The sequence below is a fragment of the Ornithorhynchus anatinus genome, chromosome 14 (genome assembly GCF_004115215.2).
Source record: "Ornithorhynchus anatinus isolate Pmale09 chromosome 14, mOrnAna1.pri.v4, whole genome shotgun sequence".
Classification (NCBI taxonomy): domain Eukaryota; kingdom Metazoa; phylum Chordata; class Mammalia; order Monotremata; family Ornithorhynchidae; genus Ornithorhynchus; species Ornithorhynchus anatinus.
The window spans coordinates 39,178,569-39,186,885 of NC_041741.1; positions in this window are offsets into that span (position 1 = coordinate 39,178,569).

The following is an 8,317-nucleotide window of genomic DNA, read 5'->3' on the forward strand; positions in this document are numbered from 1 at the left end:
GACTGTCTCTTTCTGTTACCGATTTGTACATTCCAAGCGCTTAGTACAGTGCTCTGCACATAGTAAGCACTCAGTAAATACTATTGAATGAATGAAAAAAAAATGAATGCTATTGAATGAATGCAGCATTCTACATAACCAGGATTTTATTGTGTGGGGATGATGGACCCTAAATAGTTGGCTGTCCACTGGAGCTTTGACCTAATGTCAATTGGTCAGGTTTCTAACAGAAGACGCTGTGTCATATTCATTAAGGTTAAAACAAGGGGTGATTTTACCATAATCACTTTTACTTTTACCCCAATTCTAAACCTAAATGAGATTATACATGGCATTTCAGCAGTGGTCTCAGACTTCTGCAACTCGGTTACCATTCTCTCCCATCCCCACGTTCGTGACTACTAGATCATGCATGACTGGGCTGGTTAAAAAGTAGACGGTGGAATCCTAAAGTCTGAGCACCCCTACTCTATATTCAAAGATCACATAGAATAGGGCCAAGGTTTTATTTTTCATTAAAGCACTGCATGTGATGAGGTGGCAGGGTCCTTTTGAATTAGAAAAAGGGGTTAATCTCCAATTTGCATTTTAGATTTCTTCCTGCCTACTAAATGCTTCACCCTTCAATACTAAGTGCTAAATATTGACACTTTGTCCTCCCCGTCCAGCCTGCCTCCGACCTCACTAAACTCCTACCCCTCTTCTCATGCTCCAAAACTTTGGGGAGCTATGGAGGAAAAGAAAGGAGAAAAAGAGGGAGAAGAGGATGAAAAGGAGGTTAGAAGAGATGGGAAAGGAGGAAAAAGAGAAGGAAAAAATAAGAAGAAACAAGAGGAAGTGGATGAGGAAGAGCAGGAGGAAGAAGAGGAGAAAGAAGGAGGAAGAGGGAGGAAAAGGAAAGGAAGTGGAGGAGGAGGAGGAGGGGGAAGGGAGGAGGGGGAAGAAGAGGGTTAATACTTGTCTCAAGCAGTCAGACGGAGAGTACTAAAAAGAACTGTATGAATATTAAGAAATGAATAATGATTCTAAAGTAAGGAAACTTCCGACTGTGGAATGACTAAACAAAGCAGACTAAAAGCTTGTTTCCTTTAAAAATACTGTAAAACGTTCCCTCTTTGTTGAACAGAGATCGGAAGTCCTTCTAAAAGTCATGGTCCAAACTAGGATTATATAAGCGATTGTTTGAACCGAAGTCATTTTCTCTCAACAAAATCTCCCAACGGCTTAAGCTCGATAGGTTGGAAATGGTTGACTCTGGGAATCCAACTGTTTCCTGCTAAAGCACTGGAGTTCCTGTAAATGCTGCAGGTATTGGAGGTGTCCAGAGACTTATAGCTGCATTCCCATGTACTTTATCCCTCTTTTTCCCACGACATTGCAGAGCAACATGATTTTTATCCAGTGATATTCAAATATTTTTCTATACAATTTGAATGGTCCATTTGAGGCTCGGCTACCACGATGATTTCAATGGGACTTGGTACGGTCTGTACAGATTAAAAATGGAAATCTTTTTAGGAAGGAAAATGAAGCAGAAAAGTGCCAATTGGTGTCAGCAATTGGGGTAGGGAGAAACATTAAAAAAAAAAATCAGACTACTTAAAGGAACAGATTCTCACCCAGGGAAACTCAAAGGACTTAGAGTCACAACACAATCCAAGTAGCAGTCTTCCTGAGGAGCTGACATCCAGCTTACATGGTTAGAAAACCAATGACATTTGCTCTTTAACCAGGGTCTGATGAGAGACAGTTCAAATCTCTTAGGAAATGAGGGTCAATGTTCTCACCTTATGCTTAGCATAGCGCAGGTGAAGGCACATGGTAGAATAAAATAAGAGGAGTAATGTAAATTACCATCACAGTTTGTCCCCAGTGGCATTAAAATACATGTTATCTGTAGGGCTTTTAAACTTCATAGGTCCATTTTTGTTGCTTAACTACTGCCATTTGGGACATAAATATCACTCTTTCATGAACTAGGCATTCACAAAAATACACAAGAAAAGAGTGGTTACCAAAAACTTTGATATCTAAATGTAAAAATCATAATAGGTGAATTTTTATGAAAAGCAGGATGCCCTAAAGGAAAGAACATGGGACTGGGTGTCAGGATACCTGTGTTCTAGTGCTTGCCCTACCATTTGCTGGCTGTATGACTTTGGGTATGTCACAACTTCCCTAAGTCTCAATTTCCTCCTCTGAAAATGGGGATAGAGTACCCAGCATCAAATATATATATAAACACATATTGTTTCCCTAAAGGAAAGCTGATTTTCAAACTATAGGCATGAGATGAATAAAGGTGGCTTTTCTTTTAAGTATCCATTTCTTTCCCTTTTTAAGTTAGTGGCTGTAACACAGGAGCTGAACTGTGGAAGGGATGCATTTTTCTGTTTCATTACCAAGTACACCAAAAGATAATGACTGATTCTGTCAGTCATTGGTTCCTTTTCTCATGAAGCCACCAAGTTATGGACTGTGCTCAAACCATCTTTGATTTCTTTTTTTTTTTTTTTGGTCTGGATTTCTCCTCTTGATGGCTTGGCAAATTTTTGTTTCTGCTTTGCATTTCAACAAACCACCACCTCCATCAAAAAAACAGTAATACCTCCCATTAAATAATTTAAAAGGAAACTCCAAATAGCTCCCAAAAGACCAAAGTATTATTCAGGACCGATCGAGTTCAACAAAAACAGTCCTCATTTCACCTCTCCCCCTTCTTTAGTGTAAAGCGGCGAAATGCCGACCCTTCAGAGAGATTAAAAGCAAAACACACACAAAGCTACTGTAAGGCTTGTGATGGTATCCCTAGAGAACAAATAGCAGCCTGTGGTTTGCAACAGACCACAAAAAAAAAAAATGATAATAAGAGCTTTCAGTTGGTCGACTGCATTGGCAAAGTATAGCATCACCACAAAAATGTGTCATGGTACATCACAGCTGCATGTTTTTGCATTGTGTCTCCCTCTGGTAGTGAATGCTGGTGCAGACTGCAAGGATAGTTCCACATAATGATACCTCCATCTCGGATTCCGAGCAGCTGTGCCTCCATATGGTTTGTGTCAGATCAGACAACTCAACAACCGCCACTTTTGTTCTAATCTGTAGCCCCGTTCCACCACCTCCAAACATCCCCGATCACTTTGGTTTTTTCTCCGTATATCTTCATCCACAAACTAAATGTTCCCGAGATGCAAATCCGGCAAATCATTTTGACTCTCAGAGCTATTAGTATCTGGCTAATTCATGTATAATCAGAGGTTTTTAAATTATTATACCTTTCTTGGTTAAAACAATCTGCCAGCCTGTAGAGATTTTTAACTGATCCTCATATTTCCCCACCTCTTTCCAGTCTGGCACAGTAGTGATGTAGCTGAGAGTAACTAACACTGACAGAAATGAAGTGTGGCTGTTTGTTCTATTCTCAGTGTTTATTCAATTTCTCTCTGACCCTGTTTCTATAGGCTTGGACTCATTTGCATGTCAACCACTCGCCCCCCTTCCCCTGCCTCCCCCCCCTCCGCTCCCACCCTTCACTCCAGTAAGTCTCGGCCCGTCATTCCAGTCACATCCTCTTTGAAAAGTACAAGCGTCCCTTAAGTTAGGGTTTGAAATGCTATCATTTCAACTGCCACCACATTAATATGATCACTCATCCTATCCTCTCCGGATTAGCCTCCTCGCTGACCTCTCAGCCTCCTGCCTTTTCCCACTCCAGTCCATACTTCACCCTGCTGCCTGGATCATTTTTCCACAGAAACATTCAGGATATGTCACCCAACTCCTCAAAAAACTCCAGTGATTGCCCAACCACCTCCACGTCAGGCAAAAACTCCTCACCTCTGGCTTTAAAGTACTCCATCATCTTGCTACCTCACCTCGCTACTCTTCTACAACTCAGCCTGCACACTTCGCTCCTCCAATGCTAACCTCACTGTGCCTCAATTTCATCTACCTCACTGCCCACCCCTCACCCATATCCTGCTTCTGGTCTGGAACACCCTCCTTCCTCAAATTCAACGGACAATTACTCTACTTACCTTCAAAGTCTTACTGAAGACATATCTCCTCCAGGAGACCTTCCCTGACTAAGCCTTCCCGATCCTCTTCTCCCACTTCCTTCTGTGTTGCACTGATTTGCTCCCTTTGTTCTTCCTCCCTTCCCAGCTCCACAGCACTTATGTACATATCTGTAATTTATTTATTTTTATTAATATCTGTCTCCCCACCTCTAGACTGTAAGCTCGTTGTGGGCAGGGAATGTGTCTGTTTATTGTTGTCGTACTGTGCTCTGCACACAGCAAGTGCTCAATAGATACAAGTGAATGAATGAATGAATAAATCATAAAGTGACATCATTTCTGTAGTTTAGATATGAATTTCCATGGAAATAATTGACCCCCTTGACCACCCTCTGAGTGGGACTGGGGACAATCGTGGGAGGAGAGAAAGAATTGAGCCTACACTTCTTGCCTCAGTTCTAATCCTCAATTTAGAGGTTCAAAATTCTGTAAGCACATTTGGAACACATTTCCTATATGTGTATGCATGTGTCATGTGCATGAGAGAGAAAGGGATAGAAGATTTGCAAAATAACTTTGGGGTTCATCCAAAAGTAAGAGAACACAAATAGAACATACTCACTTCCTCAGGGTCTTAAAGTGATCAAAAGCCTTTTGTGTTTACACATACATACATATACACAGAAACAAAACTCTCCCTGTCCTTCCCTCTCCCCATCTTCACTTGCACCTAACTACAAAACTCTATGTGCAAATACACAAAAGAGAGAAGTGGGAGAAAGAGGCAAATCTACAGCAGTAAGGAGTTTAGCAGCAGCAGCAGCAGATATAATTAATAATAATGATGGTATTTGTTAAACACTTATTATATGTCAAGCACTGTACTGAGCGCTGGGGTGGATACAAGCTAATTGGGATGGGCAAAGCCCCTTCCCCACGTGGGCTCACAGTCTCAACCCTCATTTTACAGGTGGGGTAACTGAGGCACGGAGAAGCGAAGAGACTTGTCCAAGGCCATACAGCCGACAGGTGACAGAGCCGGGATTAGAACCCGTGCCCTTCTGATTCCCAAGAATGGAAACCACAGCGGCTGATGTTACCCATGTCACCACCATGGGTGGGTCCTGCAATCATGGTAGCAGAAGCCAAATGCTGGTCGCTGGACCCAGGACACATTAATGAGATTCCTGAGTCTCCTTATTTACAATGATAGAGCAGAGGGGTAGTCTTTGTAAGACAGCCAGACTGTAGGAGCAGCAAAATGTAAAAGTAGGATTCTAGGTATATTTCTTTGACTAATTTCCAGTCAAAATGCTCAGGCATCTTTTAAAAAAATGTTTTGAACAGTTTTGATTTTCATCCGTCTGATTGATTATTCAAACTTCTTGGAGTGAAAATCAACAGGTCTGTAGATAATTAGGATTTGCTGATGCTGCTTCTCTAATCTCAGCCATGACATTGATGATAACGACGATAACAGCGGAGGAGGTGGTGGTGTGCTTGTATGTGCGTGTGTTGTGCCTAATTAAAAGAAAAGAGTCCAACTAAATGAATAAGTGGAAGATCACTGATTGGAAAGTTCTAAAAAGTAACAAAAAACCCCGGAGTTGGAAATATTGGTAATCCATGGAGCAGCAACATAAATGCTAAATAAATAGATTATATCTTTAAATGAAAATAAAAGGCAGCTGCATTTATAGCATGGAGGAGAAAATAACACAGTACTTGCTGCCAATCTTCTAATTGTATTATCTGGAGGGCAGGGATTGGGTCATTTTGAACTAATGCTGCTTAGTCCAATCAGTTGAGAGTGGTCACAGCAATGTGGAAGATAAAATCCCCCACAAAAAATTGCTGGATTCTGTTTAGAGACACTAACCTTTGAAGGCCAGAGATTATTTTAGCAACTGTACCTATCCTAAGGACAGTGTTTATCCATTATAATTTGTAATTTGTTCCAATTTCAGTTTCTTCATCTTTACTTGTTTTCCCTTGTTTTCAAATTTGATTTGTTCAGCTTTTGAGGCAATCCCAAGTGTTGTCTCTTTCATACTATTGTTATTATTATAATATTTGTTAAGTCTTTACTATGTATCAAGCACTGTTCTAAACACTGAGATAGAAATTAATCAAGTCGGACATAGTCCCTGCCCCATATGGAGCTCACAGTCTAAGTAGGAAGGAGAATAGGTATTGAATCCCCATTTTAGGGTTGGGGAACTGAGGCACAGAGAAGTTGTGCTGTGTTCCAAGGTCACATAGACAAGTGGCAGAGCTGGGATTAGAACTCACGTCCTCTGACTCCCAGGCCCATGTTCCCTTCTGTAAATTTGATGTGGGCAGGAAATGTGTCTGTCAACTGTGTTGCAAGTGTACTCTCCCAAGTGCTTAGCATGGGACTCTGCATAAAATAAGCACTCAATAAATACCACTGATGGAATGATTGATTGATTTCCACTGGACCACACCCCAAGTCCTTCTATGTAGCCAATTCTCAAATTGTCTCCAAGCTTTCTTTTCTGGCAGATGGAGGGAAAACTAATCAATTAACCCATTAAATGCGGTGGCTGGAGGAAACTACAAGGGCCTAGTGGCAGGTGGAGGAACATAGAGATGATGTGGTGACTACCGTCGATACTTCCTCCCCTCTTTTCGCAGGACTTTATATTTTCAGACATGCTCCTATCCATTTTCCATGTTTTGTCAGGTGTCATCCTATCTGTCTGTGAGTTCCCTGATGGTAGGAGTAGCTGTACCTTAAGCACTTAGCATAAAACTACACCCTTAGCATGTTTACTGACCAAAATTGAGGTTAGTTTGTGTGCATTGAGATGATGTGGTAGTTCAATTAGGGTCAGCAACTTGGAGGATATGGATTTTGAACTAAATGCTTTGGAGTGGAGGGACACAGATTGGCGAAGGGGAGGAGTCAGACATTTGGGAAGTAGGAGCAGGAGGACCGTATGCCACCTCTCAGGGAATGAGGAACCACCGGACTCAGCAGTGAAGTTGTTCTCCTGCAAAACCTGACAGAAAGCTTTAAAGCTGCAGTCCTCCACTTCTCTGGTCTCAAAGAAACCCAGTGGCTTCCACAACAGGAAGATTAATGCAGTCAGGCAAAGGAGGATGCTGATTTCATTTGCACTAGAGGGGCCAATATGCCTGGGTGCTTGTCTTCTGATTTGGGGAGGCTCTTCAAAAGGAAATGACCATAAGTAGGATGAGGATCAGACTGGTCCTTGGGGGCAATACATATGAGGCAGTCAGCCATCATCTGTAAAATGGGGATTGAGACTGTGAGCCCCTTGTGGGACAGGGACTGTCCAATCTGATTTGCCTGTATCCACCCCAGCGCTTAGTAGAATGCCGGGCACATAGTGAGTTCTGAACAAATACCAAAATTATCATTATTATTATTATTATTGCTATCAAAGAGATTCCCAGTGTGCTCCTTCTTTCCAACATAAGATCCACTGGGCCATAAGTAGTATTTATGCTCATGGATGGTAACTCTCACACTCTCACTGTTGGCATGCCATCTTTAAAATGGAGAACTATTTTCCTTTGTACCCCAAATTAGCACCCTGCACCCTAACCAGAAATGATCCTGGGTTATCCAATAGCATTTTGCTTTGGAGGAGTGTTTTTCTTCCTGAAGGTGGGCTGGTGCGACCAAGTCTACCCGCCCCAGATACGTGGTCTTGTTGGCCAAGTCAGTACAAACTGTGCAAAATAAAAAAAAATCCCTTGATTGACTGCTTCATGGAATAACTGGGCCCTGAAATTAGCTTTAACTGTGCCCTAAACTGTGGGATGGGAAGAAAGAGGCTGGCAGATGGGGAAAGCTATGTCTGCTCTCCTCTGAGGCACAGCAGGAGGGAAGGAACGGTTTAGAGTGAAAGGAAGAAGCCAAAGTCATACTTTATCGTATCATTCATCCCTAGTTCCTAGAAGACCACTTGAGACTTTACCCTGAAGTTGTTAAGGTTAAAAAATTCCAAGGCTATCCACTTACAGATTCTCCACTATTCAGAATCAGAGACTATTTTGGTTATGTACACTGCTTCCTCCACTTATTTTACTACCTCGATCCTGTCTAATTGAAGGGCCTGACCCTCCATCTGGAATATTCACTCTGATTTTTAAGTTCTCAGGGCAGATAAGGGGGTACTGATTTTCAGAAGGCGCTCTCACTCCCTATGAAGGGCATTTCGTTCTTGCAGAACATTTCAGGCACAAGCTGTATCCAGTAGGACACTGACATCTTATACTCTGCCTCATTTGACATCTTATAC